Below are 18,384 nucleotides of genomic sequence, written 5' to 3' on the forward strand. Positions count from 1 at the left end.
TTCACTAATTGTTCTCTGATATAATATATACACTACGAATCCAATCGAAAGATAATCTTATAGTTTGATATGTTCGAAGGGAACGTAAGATATATCTTCGAATATAGTTCACGCTGATAGATCAAATCTCGTAAAGCTGAATTGCTTGTTAGTTACAGAACGAAAATTTATACTCGGAGGATCATAGAACAGATATACACACACACATATATATACATACACACACACACACATACATATATATATAATATACATATATATATAATACATATATATATGTATTATATATATATATATGTATTATATATATATATATATATATATATGTAGAGAGAGAGAGAGAGAGAGAGGAAGAGAAAGAGAGAAGTGTGGTTTAGGCAAGGAAAGGAGATAGGAGAGGAAGAAGCACGACAATAATTGTAGTTGCTAGATAGGGTAGTCAATTTCAGAGTATCAGATCCAATCGCAGGAAGACAACTTGAGAGTGGACCAAAATATAGTTGGTCTGTAATAACGATCGCACAGTTTAAACGTCCCTCGCAAATGACGCGATCGTGTGCTTGAATGACGAATAAGAGAAAGAAGAAAGAGAGAGAGAGAGAGAGAGAGAGAGAGAGAGAGATAAATAGATAGAATTCCAACCTTACAAGATATAAAATATATATAACTAAATATTTTTACGTTCAAAATTATTTCATTCGTGGTCTAATTACGCGTAATTATTCTTACAAATTAAATGAAGTTATATTAAAACTAATAGTTTGTTTTTGACATTTTATTTAGCTATAAAATAAATTAATTACGTGACATAATAAAAATTTAAAGAACTTAAAAAAATTGTCTTATTGTGCTAGGACAAATTCATTCAACAATAACGGTTGACATTTTTTTTCGAGTAATCTATGTAAATAGGTAGAGCGAAAAGAAATTTTCTGTACAAATGAAGAATTTCATAAAAATGATGGAAGCAAGCACGTTACAGTGGCAGAGGCGAAATGTAAAATAAAGATGTCGCAAAACGTAACCGAAATCCTCTCTATTTTAAAAAGGCATACGTGTAAAGAGTCAACTTTACGAGAGCATTACTTTTAACATCAATTCGAGTTTTAGCGGAGGAGAACAAAACAATTCGCTGTATTTGTATATCATGCGTAAAAATGAAAACTTTATTTTGCCATCATGTCGTACGTAAAAGATAACAAAGGAGAAAAATAAATGAAAAGAAAAAAGAGAGAAAATGAAGACAAACGGATAAAAAAAAAAGAAAAAAATAAATAGTACTTTCTTTTGGAAAATTTTTGATTACAATTAGAATTAAATATAAATGTCGATTCATATTTTCTATTCGCAATAGAATTATCTTGTATTGTTAATCGACCGTAGAAAACACAACGTCTGTCGTTCATCTCCATAGAAATTTTCGGAGATTTTTGAAAACGAATGAAAGTGCGCACAGTATGCTTCCAAAAGGTTAAATTCGTTTCAAGCGAACGAGGCCAGCAACATCGGTTTACCGAATTTAACCAAGAGACGAGCGAGAGAAACTCTTTGTCTCGGGAACACATCGGCCGGTTAGCTCATAATAAAGGCGTACGTTAACCACTCGTTTGCACGATGATGTAATTTTGGTGAGAAGGTAGATATGTATGTATTTACATATATATATATATATATATATATGTAAATACATACATATATATATATATATATATATATATATATACGTATATAAAGTAGGTATATGTATAGGAAAACTCGAGGCTGCTCTCTTTCGTGCTTTCGCGTGCTTGCTCACGAAAAGGCTCATTCGTGTACGAGCGCTCTTCCGCATTTATATTCGTCTATTATTCCGAGGGTTCATTGAAGAGAGCGTCGATGACGTCTTACGTGTTCACAGTCACCTTTCTCTCTCTCTCTCTCTCTCTCTCTCTCTCATCATACACACACACACACACACACACATACATATTCTTTTTCTTCCTCCATTTTGCTATTCCAAGCATGCGAACTTTCGCACCGTCGAATCGACGTGCTTTCGTCAATTTCGAAGAGCAAGACACCAGAAGAAAGAAAAGTCGCCGTGTATTCACTCGCACGTGCTGGGAAAATGAAAGGGAAAGAGAGAAAAAGAGAGAAATAGATAGATAGATAGATAGATAGATAGATAGATAGAGAGAGAGAGAGAGAGAGAGAGAGAGAGATACAGAGAAGAGAGAGAGAGAGAGAGGGACAAAGACCTTTTCGCGATTTTACCCACGAGGATAAAAGCATGGTGAAATACCTAGGAGAGATATCCAAAGCGTAGCTTTTTGTAAGCGAACAAAAAACCCTTCAGTCCTTTCCGAGGCAGTACTTCTCAGCTCGTTTATCGTTCGTTCGGTCGAGATTCGTCGATCCGCTGAGCCCTGATGCGCTCCGATCCTAGAGGTGGATTTAATAAAATCCTCTCGCGATCGAAATCTATGTGAAAGCCCGATAGAGCTTTCCTTGCATTTTTTATCTATATATAGGTACATATGGATTATAACTACTACCATTCTCTTTTAAAATATTTGTGTTAAATCGTTTTCTAATTACTTTTGATTTTTAATTAACAAGCTATCTGTTTAAAAAAGAAAAATTGTAAATATTAATGATCAATATATTGTTAATGAAATATAATTCTTTTTCGAAATAATATCAACCCTAATTTTATCCGAAAATTATCCAACGATCTAATACTTGCGATTTGAGAGAGAGAGAGAGAGAGAGAGAGAGAGAGAGAGAGAAGGTCTATTAGATTAATTAGAAAAAAAAAAAAGAAAACAAAATTGTATTTAGGATAAATATTAATGGAAATAGATTTCGAAGAATTTTCACTTTTTCATAGATAATCATTTCCATGTGAGCACACTTCTATGCGCACGTAGCATCACGAAATTATCAAACGTTACGCTTGGTCAAGCCATGACTAGAGAGAATGGTTCAATGATTAGCGTTTGACTCGTATCAAATTGCGTTTCGATTAACATGGCTTGATGAATATTTCGTATGATCGTAATCTTGGATTGGTTAAATTGGAAACGGTTTACAAGCCGATCGGTATGAAGCTGATTTTCTCAATTTCGATTGGCTTTACTAATCGATTGTGTAACAACCTCAAATAGTATCATTGTACGTAATACATTCTCTTCTCAGTTGGCGACGATTTCGAAACTTAGGAAAATCAACGTTGGAATTCGCTTAACGAACGTAATGCGATATAAATTCGTGGATAGGTCTGAAGGGAGGATACCGTAGGAAGATATCCTGGCTGTCACGCGAAATAAATCATCGGACGGTGAGAGTACGCGGCATGAATTATTTTACGGGTATAAGGCCGTTACTTCTGCACGAACGATCAGCAGCCGCGATTAATAGCTGCTGGTCGAAATATTTCATGGCTCTCGAGTCTCGGCGTCTCGTTCCTCTCGGGCAACCGTCAAGAAGATCTCTACCAATGGAGAAGATACTAAGAGAGTTGAGGTATACTACGTACGAGGAATGTACCAAGAGAAAGCTGAGGAAGAGAAAGAGAAACAGAGATAGAGAGAGAGAGAGAGAGAGAGAGAGGGGGGGGGGGGGGAGCTGGAAGAAATCTTAGTTGTTTGTCTTCTTCTTTTATCTTTCGCTGTAACTTAAAAATATACTTAAAATTAGCAATATTTGTCATTGTCGTCTAAGAATCAAGTATAAGATATAATTTTATTTAAAAATGAGCTTATTAGGACGCTACAATTTTGTCGTCCTGCAAGAATAAATCTTTTTTCTTTTTTTCTTTTCTTCTTATCCTTATCACGGAAACAAAGGGATTCAACATTTAAAAAAAAAAAAAAACTAACTTTAAGAGCATCGGCAAGACACGTAGAAACTATATGAATATCTTCGTACGACTGAGTTGAAAGAGGAAGTACGGTGATTTAAATAATTTTGCATAAACTCTTCGATTTTCCGGATTACCTTGCACGACAGGGGCTAACGTTTGCTGTGATTTCGAAATCGCATGCAAAATATCTGAAAATACGAAGAACAAGCAATGTCTTCAGTATCATAGATAATTTTTATTCAGAATGCAAGAAGATTTTTAAGATAACGTTCGATTCGACATGATGATTTTAATTTTTAAGATTTGTCAAATATTATGGTGAAAATGCTAATCAAAAAATTGAATCCTTCAAAGTTTTCTAAATGAGAAAAGTCGTTCGATGGAAAGACGATTTACATTCGAATTTAGTAAATAGGTTAGTTTGTAAACTTTGGTGAAGCCAAGAGGTAGGACGAAACTAAGAAACATCGAACCAAATGAGATCAATGCCAACATTGCGAGTTTACGTTCTGTATATATATATATATATATATGTACCTACTGTTTGTATTTCAACTAACATTCGCTCGTTGATCGTCGTCCAAGTTAGATGGTACCTTTGATCTTTGGTGTTGTTCGTAGTAGATAAAATTTTTAACAATTTGGCTCTTCTCTTTTGTACTTTTTAATAATTAAGTATGTATTGTATCAATAAATAGACATTCACAAATTTACTTATGCGTAATATAATTAAGATCTATTTAAAATCTTTGATATCGAATAATAATATACAGATATTTTCAAGTGATTAATTTTGTTAAATAAATATAGAAAACAATGATTGTCGATCGTTCGTGGAATTTACATGTCAGCATTAATTTGATAACTTTACATTATTTAACTTTTAGCAAAACTATATAAAAACTTTTTATCAATACGTGAAAAATAATTTCTCAGTAATTTCATATTTCCATAGTGGAGTTTCGGATGGTTTTAATTTTTCATCGAAAAAGAAAAGATATGGTTAATGAAACATTTTAAAAATGACGAAAATAAATATTTTTTAGTAATACATTTCTATTTTTGATAATTATAAATACGAAAAATAATTATCAATAATTAATTAACTCATGAATATTCATAACGAGTATCAGAGTACCAATATAAACTGAATCTATTTATTTAAACTAACGAACATATAAAATCAAGATAACATATACGCATGTATGAATCAATGTTTACATCAATGAAAGAAATATGTATATATATATATATATATATATATATATATATATATATATATATATATATTCATTCATGAAACATCTGCTAGACGACTCGATAGAGGATAAATAGGTCGAGTATACAACCGATTATACGTTATCTCATTTTACTTCCTGTTCAATGACATTTTAAATGGAAAATTAAGTAATACACAAATAGATGGTTGTTTAGATAATCATGATTCACTCTATCGATGTATATATGTATATTCATTCATGCGTATAACTGAACTCTCTATTGAAACTGTTTAATATTTCAATATATATATACAGAGTTACATTTTATTAGACAATTTCTTCCAAAATGATTTTGTAGTTTATCTTCTTTTTATTAGCATAGAATTAAACTTTTAACAATGACTAAGCAAAGACGGGTTAACGTGATTGCTTTTCGGCAACAAACACGTACCTGAATTTCTAGCTGGCCCGTTGAGATTACTAACGAGAGAATAATAGGAAAGCCAAGCGTTCAAATTTTAACGAGTCCATTCCGTAAATGCCAAGGGATATAGTTCAGTCATAAGACGATTTCGGAAAATGGAAAGGCGCATTGCGATTTTAAAGAGAAATATTCGTCCAATTGAACGTGTATATTTTCGTGTATAAAATAAACATCGAAATTGATATTCGTATTGATCATAAAGAATGAAAAGTAGATATTCTCGAATTGGCTTTCCTTCCTTTTTTTCTTTTCCTTTTTTTCTTTTCTTTTTCTTTGTTTTTTTTTTTTTTAAGAAACCTATTCTATCCGATTTAATCAAGATTTTTCCAGGAATTCCTAGAGATAATAAAATATTTATCATGTCTAAAAAGCCAAGAAGAAAATTGAACAACATGACTCGCAGATAGAAGGACGAAAATGGTGGGAGTCGAGTTAGCGGGAAAAGATTGTGGATCTCCTCGAAATGAGGAGAAAGGCTTCGCCAAGAAGCAGGGCCGTAACTATACAACGTCTTGAAGGAAACGATAAAGGGAAAAGCTTTCTTATAATATAATTTATTACTTCTAATGCGATCTTACAACGTAGATATCCTCAGAAAAATATTCTCGACTAATGTAAGTTACGGGTTATTTAACATTTTACGTTTGAGAATAAATTGGATATACGAAAGCATTCTCTCTATTTTAGTTGAAACTTAGAATCGATTTGCTTTGTGTTTTCTAACGTTGGAAATAATTTGTTAGATTTAGAGACTTCACTTAAGTACTTAAACTGTTTACCTTCCTTGAATTGGTTCGTGTAGCTATTTTGAATGCGATAAGTAAATTGATAAGTAAATTTCTTTGGAGTTCGCAGAATGTAGAACTCGACTTTATAGAGATTTTAGAGTAGAAGTTTCGTACATTTTAATGAAGTACGAGATATTATTGGATCTTTAAATTAATGAAAATCTTACTATTAGGAAATATAATCTGAATAATATTAGACATAAAATGTTTTTATAAATATTTAATAAATAAATAAATATATATATGTATATATATATATATATACATATAATAGAGAGTAATTCTAGTATAATACGTAGCACAATAGAATATAATATAGTATATAATATAATATATCATATATAAGGACAATAATTTTGAATTAGAAAATCTAATGATTTTAATTGTAGTTTTACATTTCGGTCGCTTGTGCGCAAATATCGTATTTGAAATTCTGTTCACGTCGCAAGGTATTTCCCGCCTATTAACAGCTACGTGAGGTAAATATGCGCGAGCGATGGAGATTGATTCAATATGCGATTGACGTTGGTCAAATGATTCAATGAACGACAAAGCCTGCTTCCAAAATTTGAATCTGATAAATCCCCTTGTTGAGAACTGGACGAAAATCGAACTAGTTAGTCTCCGATATTAATATATGTAAGTATATGAATATCGGCTTAACAATAATATCAATAAAATTGTAATAACACGCGAAACAGCAATTATCAAATCGTAATGGATTATCAAAGAAGATTTTGTTTCTATTAAAATAAAATGTCACGTATGAGTATTCATATTGTTAATAAATTTATATATTTTGATATTTATCTTTAAAATGTTTACATACTTCATATGGCATACTAATTTCATATGCATGTACTGAAAAAGTCAGACCACTTTGCTTACAAAAAAAAAAAAAAAATGTAACTTGTTCGAATCGAAAAAATGTCGAAATATTTCTGCAACTGACTGTACATATAGCTCGTCAATCGAATCCATTCAATTTTGAACGATGCCACTTTCCGTGCATCGAAAAGAACAAACTTTCGGTCCATTTCTCGCTTTGGCTCTGGTTTATTTCTTTAGATCGATATGCGTTTTCAGCGCATAAACATACGCCAAAAGAAAGCTGAAAGAAATGAAATAAAAAATATATTGAATATAGATAGTTCGTGATACACGTTACTTTGGTCGAACACGTATATCTGATAAAGTTAAATAATAATTTATAAATTAGTATACACCATTGATTTTCGTGTCATTAATTTTAGAGATATTATGGTTATATTCGGTGAAATTTCATTGTCGAAATCATAGAACGTAACACGGGTAGAAAATTCTATAGTAACGTAGATAATATCGATATCGTTATCATTGATAGCAATGATTTTGAAAGTGTTCGTATCATTTTAAATTTAAAAGGAATTCTGTGATGTAATACAAATCCTAAATACCAGCATGAAAATTATTTCCAATATTCGATGAGACAAAACATTGTGATACGGTAGCATTTAGTTTAAATAATGATTGCACTATGCCCTTGTGATATTTCTCATGTTAAAATATTTGGTATACCAATTCTATGGTATAACGTGTTCAAATAGTAAAACTATGAAATCTCCTATCGTTTTACGCTCGGACACCAGTATGACATCCCAGAGAATATTTCGAACTGATTCCGTGTCAGCTATAAAGGAAACGACGTGCTTCTGTCATATCTTACTTTCGAGATTGCAGACGTGCACACCTTCGTCGACGTTAAACCTGTTACACCAGGTTATATCGTTTCAACGCGTTTCTCTCAATATGGTTCATAGAAATAACTCGGAGAAAATGTTACTCTCGTTAATGTCTAAATAATCTTCCTTTGTTGGAGTTTATCTAAGGATTCTAATTACTAATTCTAAGCAAGGATTAGCCAAAGGATTAGACAATTTCCAACGTTATCGGTCTTGACCGCTATTAACCCATATGAACATGTGTATATATATATAGATGTGTGAAATACACAGACAAGGTTTACTAATGCTTTGAGGTACTGTAAGTTCAACGTGTTAGTCCGAGCCTTTATTGTACCTTCATCGGGGATGTCTAAGGTAAATACTATCGGCTTTTGCAAACGCGGTCAAAGATATTGGTACCTGCATGCAGTAACTCGATAATTTAGATCCTACACTCTAAACTAATTTATTTCATGCACTTACAATACTACTATCTTCCAACAATAAATAATTTTTTGCATTTCATTCTGTGATCTTAATATTTGTATTTGGAGATATACATTATTTTTCTTCTTTTTTTCCTTTTTTTTCTTGATTTTCGCAGTAATTCCTTAATTTTCTATTAGTAATTTCTTGATTTCTCTCAATTTTGTTGTTTTTTTTTTTTTTGTTTTCAAATAATATCTTTGATAATAATATATAGAAAAATATGATCCAAAAGAAAATTTTTCAACATTCTTTGACAAATTATGAATCTGCATGGAATCGGTATGGTATTACTGATAGAATAATTCAGGTATAATTGACCAAGTCGGCTAATAGCGATTGTTAATTAGTAGGGACGTGTCGGTCGGTCGACCAACCATCTCCTCTGCCGCCACTGTTCCTCGGGTTTGAGATATGATCGAGAATACATCGGCCGCGGGGTTGAACGCACGCGCGTATATTGACGAGCAACGAGCCACCCACTATACACACAATCTCTCCTGCTTTTGTGTAAGTGTAACATTCGAACGTGCTACGGATTGCGCATATGCGGGCTCTCTATGGTAGCCCGAGGGAATGCCAGGTATCTACTTGCAAAATAGCTGTCCGATGCGTACCCCTCTAACCCTCTTCCATTTCCATTCACCTGCTCATACTTTTCCGACTTTCCGTATTTTTCTGTACGTTCTCTATAAGAAAAATAAGCGACCGTACACTCTTTTCGTTATCGATCATTTTTATCAGCAATCCTTTTTATTGTTTGATATCACTCAAGGGAGAACATTTAAAAATAGTCCTGCAAAATAATGATTTTTCATTCCTAAAATATTAAAAAGAATTGAAGTATAATTAAAATTGCAAATAGGTATATATTTAATTTCGATTGAAATATTTTCTCTTAAGTTACATGATATTTCATTAATTTTTATTTTCATTTATTATACGATCTTTGGAATAGAATATTGAAAAGAACAATGAGAACATATTCACTGGATGTTGTTATTGAAATGTAGCATACTTATACATTCTCGTTAACGACATCAAATAGATTCACACTTTCATACATCCTTTTATGCATGGCTAATATAATCCATATATACACATATGTATGTACTAGTATCGGATAAAGAGCAGATGTCACTTTGTAAAGGCTATTAATGAGTACATTTCTAGAAACTCGTGATATTTTATACGTTTATTGAAACTACTCACTTGACAGACTTGGCTTGTCGCAACGCTTGTCCGCTTGGTAAAGTGGTAATTAAGGGCTAAGGGTCGTTATTCCACTCTCTCTCGGTACACGAAGTGGAAGTATTTCAAGTACATACGCCGCTAAACTTTTCATGATAAGAGTACGTGTTCTCTCACTAACGATCACTTTTTTTTTTTAATATAACTTGAACTGAAATATAACTATTTATTTAATTCTTTGTGTGTTTTTTTTTTATTTTAATTAACAATAACATTTCGATTTTTAATTACTATTACGTAGTACGGACATCTTTCTCTTTCTCTCCTTCTCTCTCTCTCTCTCTCTCTCTCTCTCTCTCTCTCATTAAATTTAACATATTTGCATACATAAATTCTAATGAGACGATCATTCAATAAATATTATTACATTAAAACTCAATGTACATCGCATTAACTCTAATTATAATAAGTTATCAGCCAATTGAAATTTTATAATCATTCATTGTTTGAATAACATTACGAATAATATTAGAATGTATAAGATGTACTTAATGTTATTACAATTACGATATTTAATCAGGAAGAAATACGAACGAATTTTTCTTCCCCTTTTTTCATCTTCTTTTTTTTTTTTCTTTTTACGAAGTATTATAAAGTAAAAAGATAGTAAACATCTCGTAGAACTTTTTGAAAGGGTCAAAGTAATAGTTAAAAACTAATAGTAGGTATAGAGTCGAAGTTTATCGAGTAAAAAACTGCAAAGTCTCGTTTATAATACACCTATTCTCTCCTTGATCAAATTTTCTCATCCTGCTTGAAGAAGATTGCGAGTTCAGAAATGTATGCGCGTATCTAGAATCTTACTCCATTTTGTTTTCCTTTACATAGAAGGGCTATACAAAGCAAGCGGAGGCACGAACGAAACTTGACGTTCAAAAACAACGAACAATTCGATACTGTTTTATTTTATTATACTCTTGGCTATCGTAAAGAAAATTGGTAAAACTTTGCACTTCCATGCGAAAACGTCTTTCTACTGAAAACGACGATTCGTAAAATTGTCTCTATATTATTATTTTTAATTTGGTTTTATTTTATTCTTTCTTCTTTTTTTTTTTATTTTTTTCTTTTTTTTTTCTTTTTTTTTTAATTTAAATAACTCGCGTTTATTAAACCGAAGGAATATATGTAGACATAAGAAATTAATCTATACGGTTTAGTATTATGAATATCAAACGCGATTCTTATCCATGAAATTCTTTCTCAAATTAGTTCATTTTAATTAAAAATTTTTATCAAAAACTTTTATTAACGTATGATCTTTTAACGATTACTCGTATAATTAAAAATTTCGGTTATAATGATTAGTTCGTTAATGATATTATCATATTTACTCTAATCCTTTTCTACGTTTTTTCGATATAAACGCTATCAATGACAATAAGATTTTGATTAATAAATTATACGCGTCAAACATAAAAAAAAAAAAAAATACATTTTAAGGAAGTTACTCATGGAATAGGATTTGATTAAAGGTAGAAAATAAAAAATCGATATATACATGATGTCCTAACGAAAAATGTTCATCGTATTTTTTATTATTATGAAATCTAATGATTTTTTTTTTTTAGAAAAATACTAAGACAAGTCAATTTTGTTTTCAAGAGGAACAGGTCCTTTTATAAAATCTGGCTATTAAATTGGGCTAACTCTTGAAGGGAGATGATAACACCTTTAAAAATCTTAAATGACGACATTTGAGGTCAAGTGTTGTAACATTATTAAAGTTTTTTTTAACTTTCTTTGGAATGGTACTATTTTTTAAAGTTCTGAATCAATAGTTTCCGAGAGAATACGTTTCGAAGTTTCAAGTACAATAAAATGTAAATTCAAATGCTAAAAGAAATGGCGAGAAATAAAAACGTGAATTTCATTGAAATCAATTCTATAGAGAATATAACGACACTAGAAGGTGGTACTCCTGTTGTTGCTGATGGCCTGTTTGAAAACCCTACACGACGAGTAAATTGTAATCGCTTCCTCGAGCGTTCTCGTGCTATTTTTACGATTGCACTTTGGTTTCTTTTTTTTTTTTTTTTTTTTTTTTTGTTTCTACTTTAGCATCGTTCGAGATTTTATGTGGTGTTAAAACTTTAAATGACGCTCAACGTCATTTAAAGCTCAACAACGATATTTATATTGTAAATATGACAAGAAAGTTTATATATTTGACATTAAAAAAATTATATATTTGGTACATTGTATAGTTAATTGAAAATTACTATGCTCGAATAACTTTAAGATCGAGCATCGTGTAATAATTATTTCTATTAATAAAATCCATTGTAAAATATAGATATTTATTGCAAATAGATTTTATTTTAAAGTGATATACTATTTGATCGTAATATGCAATAAAATGTTAAATTTGCATTGGTTAGATCTCTCGTAGAAAGAAGAGCATTGGTACAAGTAAATCGATGCGATTTCGACCTTGGATCAATCTTCTTCAATTCTAGAAACTCAGGGAGCCAACTTTCCCAGGAATTCTCTCGAAATTGTAGAATTGGTCTCACATTCGAAAAGGCTTTCCCTCCAGTAAGGAGTGTCTTATCTTCCGGTTGAAAGTGCACCCTTTCGCGTAGCTCTCTCGACGGTTCTATTGACTCAGGATGGTACAGAGAGACGTTGAACGGCTTCTTGCTGAGATATGCCCTTGCTCTTACATTCATACACTGACTGATTTTATATGTACATACCGGGTGTGTATCTTAAAACTAAACGCGACAATTTACTTTCGATGATAAAAAAAAAACAAAATTTCTTGATAAAAATATATTTGATTTCATTTTTTTTCTTTTTCTTTTTTCTTTTTCTTTTTTTTTTTTTTTTTATCTAGTCAATACAACAGTACAAGCAATTATTCGTTTCTATTATTTCTTAAATTTAATTTTATACATTTTATACATCGTGTTTACATGTATACATTTTTCTTCTTTAAAAATAGATATAAATATCACATACATAAAAAAAAAAAAAAAAAAAAAAAAAAAAAAAAAAAAAAAAATAGGAATATTTTTTTCAATATCGCAATATCTCATATTCGCCGAGTCAGTTTACAACTCACTAGTTACAAACAACTCGAAAAATTGTGTCTATTTCTACAAAAGCGATAAAGCTTGAAGAATGTTTGTTCCACTTTTCGCAATTATAAAAGGGAAAAAGCAGGGAAAGCTTGTCGGTATGCAACGCGGTCGAAGCAGAGTCGTTCATACGGAGTCAGCAACGAGCCGAATTCAGTCGAGTAACAAAAAATCGGCTAAACAAACAAAAATACTCATACATCATCTGAAGCTGACGTGACTATTTCGACTTTTTTACAGCGCGCAGGAATTTTTCATTGTGCGGTCGAATAAAAAAAAAAAAAAAAAAAAAAAAGAAAAAGAAAAAGAAAAAAAAACAAGAAAAAAAAACAAGAAAAAAAACAAGAGAAAAAGAGAGAAAAAGAAAAAGGAAAAAATGATAAGAAATGATAACGAGGAATATAAGGAGAATTGAGAATATTAAAATGATACATTGCTTATAAAAATTTTAATCTTTCGAATGATAATAATAATAATGATAATAATAATAATAATAATAATAATAATAATAATAATAATAATAATAATAATAATAATAATCTGGTGAAGATTTGGAGTTTCTATAGGAAGAGTTCGAAGACATTTGAAGAATCGATCGATCGAGTCTGGAGATGGAATTCGAAGGCAGTTCTATGGAGAGAGGAACTGGCGAGAACGAAGACTTGGGGAAGGGGGTCATAAAAGTTAGCAAGCCCAATAGTAGTCTAGCTTCGTAAAGCTTCACCCGATTCGATTCCCGTTGCTTTTACGATAGCGAGAACGGAACTGCCATTCCAATTTCGAAACGCGTTCGTGGTACCGACGAACGCGCGAACGTCGTTAAGTATAACCGAAAATCTTGATATTCGATACCCGACGAATTCCTAGTAAATTTTATCACACTAAGAAATGAGTTTTCTCGTTAAACTTAATAAGAGCAAATATATTCAGTTATGAATTCTTCTCCTGTTTGAGTCTTTTATGAGCTACCTATCTCTGTACTATAGATGGATCGATACGTTCGATAACTTCATATACTTAATTACCTAATTAAGTTCTCACGTTGTCGATAGCTAAGTGCACGGCGATACGAGTATATTTCATTGAATTTGAAATATTTCGACGGTGTCCTTGATGAAACTTTATCGTAGTGTTCGTAATTCTTAAACCGAAACGAGCCGAACTAATTATCTTTAATTTCATCCATAATCCACGTTTTACTTCAATGAATAATTTTATCATTGAATCAAATAGTTAGTACAACGAGTAGAATGGTAACGTTGAAATCTTTCGATATTCCAATATTAGAGATATTCCAAGAAAAGGAAAGTAATCGATTTCTTATTATTAAACGATCATTCTTCATTTTGTTGAAAACGATCGTTCACAATTCTCTCTCTCTCTCTCTCTCTCTCTCTCTCTCTCTCTCTTTCTTTTCCTTTCTCTTTCTCTCTCTCTTTTTTTTTTGTTCTTTCGAATTTTTAGATCCTTCTATCATTTTCTCTTTCTCTCTCTCTCTCTCTCTTTTTTTTCTTTCAACATTTTCTCATCCATTCGTTTTTCTTCATTTAAGATTAGAAGCAATTAATAATATCTCTATAGCATTACGCCACACAACTGTCGGTTCTCAGTAATGTATCGACTTTTCTCGTTTATATCTCTCATAAAACTACAAACAATTCTTCTTTCACTAGAATTTCCATTCCCAGTCTATTTTCATTTTCAAGCATAAAACATGATCGTTTTCGATTAACGGTGTAAGAATCTTAACGAGGCTTATTAGCAAATTGTTCTTGAACTTTAAGAACTATTAAAATGAGAAACATATTCCTAACTAGGCTATCACAAATCTATGCAATTAAGCAGAATTGAATATTTCTATGTGATAAACTATATCTATTTAGATAATAAGGATGACAAATTTGTAATATTGATCCTTTGTTTTTCTTCTTCTCAAAGTGTTTTATATTTCTAATGTTCATGATATATCGGTATAATAAGTTTCATGGACTTCCTATAAGTTAAGAATTATTTCAAACAATGATATTACAGATCATAGAATGTTTCCCCGAAGATATAGTCTGTAATTTATCGAAAATCCGACCAATATAGGATTGCTCACGTTTCTTTCGGTATCGACTCGTTCTCACAAAATTGCAATATAATTGTTTGCGAGTTGTAGAAAATTGTAGTTAGGTCCTTTCGAGATTGGGACAAAGTTCGATCGATCAAACTTGGATCAAAATGTCCATCGTCTTATTTTAGGAGTAAGAGGAACTCAAGTTCACACACTTGTCAGAGTTACTTCGTAAAGGAGAACCGCAAGTCTTTCTTGATCCAAGGAGAGTGGCGAAGCTCAGTTCGGTCGAAGGGAGCTGAAAGATGACGTCAGGTGTGAAGTATGCGACCACATCGATAATTATTCGTGCAGTAGCAGCACGCAAAGTTCCTAGTTCGGAATTGCCATAGCTTACCTTGTTACTCTTGAGTAATTTCGCGTTGCCTTCTTGCACACGGTCCCTTGCTTTATGAACGTAGCATAAGTAAATCCTTGAAATGTAGAACGAACGGTCAGGAACTTAAAAAAAAATTTATTAAAATATACTTTAGAAGATACTTCCTTTTTCATAATATATTTCAAATACGTTCGGAAAGAGTATTGAACGGAATAATTATTGTTTCGAAGAGGTAAGTTAAACTAAAGAAAACGGAAGAGAATTTATTCGCTTTAAAATCCGCCCAGACCGAGCTAATTTTTAAGTATTCATAATCAGCTTTAAAGATGAAATTGTGAAATATAAATGCATCGTTAAATAAGGAGACTCCTGAGTTTTACTCGGTGCTATTCGAAAGAAGACAATTTTTACGGGTCAAACTTGATCCTCTTTGCGGCATTACCAAGTCAACTTCTCGTCAAATAAAATATCCTTCTTCCTATAGAGCCAACGCGTTTTGTTGAATTCTACCATTGTACGCGTACTCGTGAATTAAAACTTTTTGCCTCTTTGTTCTTTCCTCCTCACTCATTTTCAGTCTAAAACTTTGGAATGAACAAACGAAATTAAATTCGTCATTTAACGTCTTATGTGTGAACGATATTTAAAAACGCATCAATATTAGAAAGATTAAATCTCTCTCTCTCTCTCTCTCTCTCTCTCTTCTTTTCCATCAAACTATTTTCTCAAAGAGAGAAATGCTCTCATTGTTATTCCATATTTACTAGGAACTTTCGTTTAAGGTAATTAGATGTTTTCCAGATTTCAAATATTCCCATCAGCTTAAACTATATAATTCGAAGCGAATAATTTATCGTCATCCGGGTGGATTTAATGCAAGTAGTCCCGGACCACGTAGAAAATTAAACCCAGTCCGTTTAGGGATATTCGCATGAGACCGCAGAATAGAATTTCAAATAAATTAATGGCAAGAGCTTGGACATAGAAACGGCGCATCGTCCTTTCATTACTTTCGCTAGAACGAACGACTTGATTTTAAATTCGCTTGGCATCAGTTAGCGACTTTCCATTGAAAAGTTAATTTTCGATCTCTTACTTCTATTCAGCCATTGATTTTTCTTTTACACACACGTACACATGAGTGCGTGCGCGCGTGCACACGCACACACACACATGTACATATTTTGTAGATCTATGAATACGAGCTGACTTTATAATAATATTTAAACGAACACAAGAATATGTTCATACGCTTATCGAGAAAATCCTAAAGATAATATCGCAACTCCAATTCAATGAATCCACTTCTACGTTCGCAAATATAATATAATATCTTTAGATCTTTTTCTTCTCTCTCTCGTTATCTCGCTCTCTCGCTCTCTCTCACTCTCTCTTTTTCTCTTTCGAATAATATGAATATAATAAATATGTATTCTATAATTTTGGAGCTATATGTTAACACCTATTATTAGCGTAGATAATAATAGAAACGTATGAAACTTAATCACTTTATTTTATTGATATATACATTGTACAATGTTCTCTCATATGAGAAAATTGACATGGAAAAGTACTTCTCATTTCGTCATGAAAGATCGATCGCGATCGTTTTGTACAAATTGGAAAATGGTTTTTATTCAAATGAGTTTTAAAACTGCAATTTAGGTAATAAAACAAAATACGTAATCCGTTATCGGTAGTATGCCGCTAAAAATAAAAAATAAAAAGCTTTTTGGATTATTACAACCGCGGATATAACTGACAGATTCAACAGATTCATGAAAAAAGAATTATTATCCTTTACAAACATCAATATCACGAGGAAAAAAAATGGCAGTAATAATAAATAAATACGAACAGTAATGATAAATATTTATTTTTTATTTTAACCTAACTGAGATTTTCAATATAGATAGATAATTCGTAAATAAAAAATTGAGATTCAAATTTAATAATACATAAAATAAAATATTTCTTTTATGTACTTAGTTGTGAAGATTTTCACAGACGATTAAAATACCGGACGATACAAAATGAAACGGATGTATGATTTTCGAAATATATTATTAAATCTACGTATTAAATTTTACATAGCGAAACGCATTGAAATTTGTAAAAGAGAAGATAAAATTTCCTTAAATTTATAATGAAATGGAATTCATATGGTACAATATAATCTCGACTTTTCTTTTATAATAAATAAATCTTTGAAAATACTCTTATGCAAATGTATTGCAAATATTGCAAATATTGTAAAATTTTCGATTCATGATATCGAAAAGCGATCGACAAACACCATTTCGTTCAATATCGGCGCGTATTTCTTATAATATCTGAATCATCGAATTCTCAGAGTGTATCGTATAAATTATATCGTGCTTTTCTTATATATCACGTTATGTAGGAGGAATAAACCGAAAAACTCGTGGCATCGATCTATCCATTTCGAATTACGCGTAAGTGTGCAGTTTATCATTGTTGAGCCATTTCCTACTTTGGTAGGTATAAGTAATACGGGTATAATATCTCACACACGTAATATATTTTATCTGACTACAATATATTTTCTGGTAGAATATCAAACTCGGTGAAATCCTATGAAGGAAAGATACGAAACGGCCAGTAGGGAAGAGGTTTGCTACAGAGTGGCAGGTTGGATGCAAGGAGAAGAAGTTGGTTTTGGATAGGAAAAGAGGATGGTTTAAGAGGAAAGAATGGGGGGGAAAAAGGCTACTGAGTAGCGTCATATTGACGTAGCAGTTTTAACCATCGTTATTTTTGCGTCTTATCGTTGGCCTGGATGAATCTCGAGAAAGAAAAAGCACGTTTAATTCCATTTCTAAAATAACGTTAATAAGAATGTGATTTTTTATTTCTTAAAAATTCACTATATATGATTCATATGTGTTCCATAAAAAAAAAAAAGAAAAAGAATAAAAAAAAAAATTCTTTCAAAGCGTATCTATTTTTCAGAAACTTAAAAAAATTGATAAGTTTTCATAGAAATCTCTTGAAAGAGTGGATCTGTCTTTTTTTTTTCTCTCTCTCTCTCTCTCTCTATTGATCGATCTTACTCCAATTTTTCGTGTT

The sequence above is a fragment of the Vespa velutina genome, chromosome 2, assembly GCF_912470025.1.
Source record: "Vespa velutina chromosome 2, iVesVel2.1, whole genome shotgun sequence".
NCBI lineage: Eukaryota > Metazoa > Arthropoda > Insecta > Hymenoptera > Vespidae > Vespa > Vespa velutina.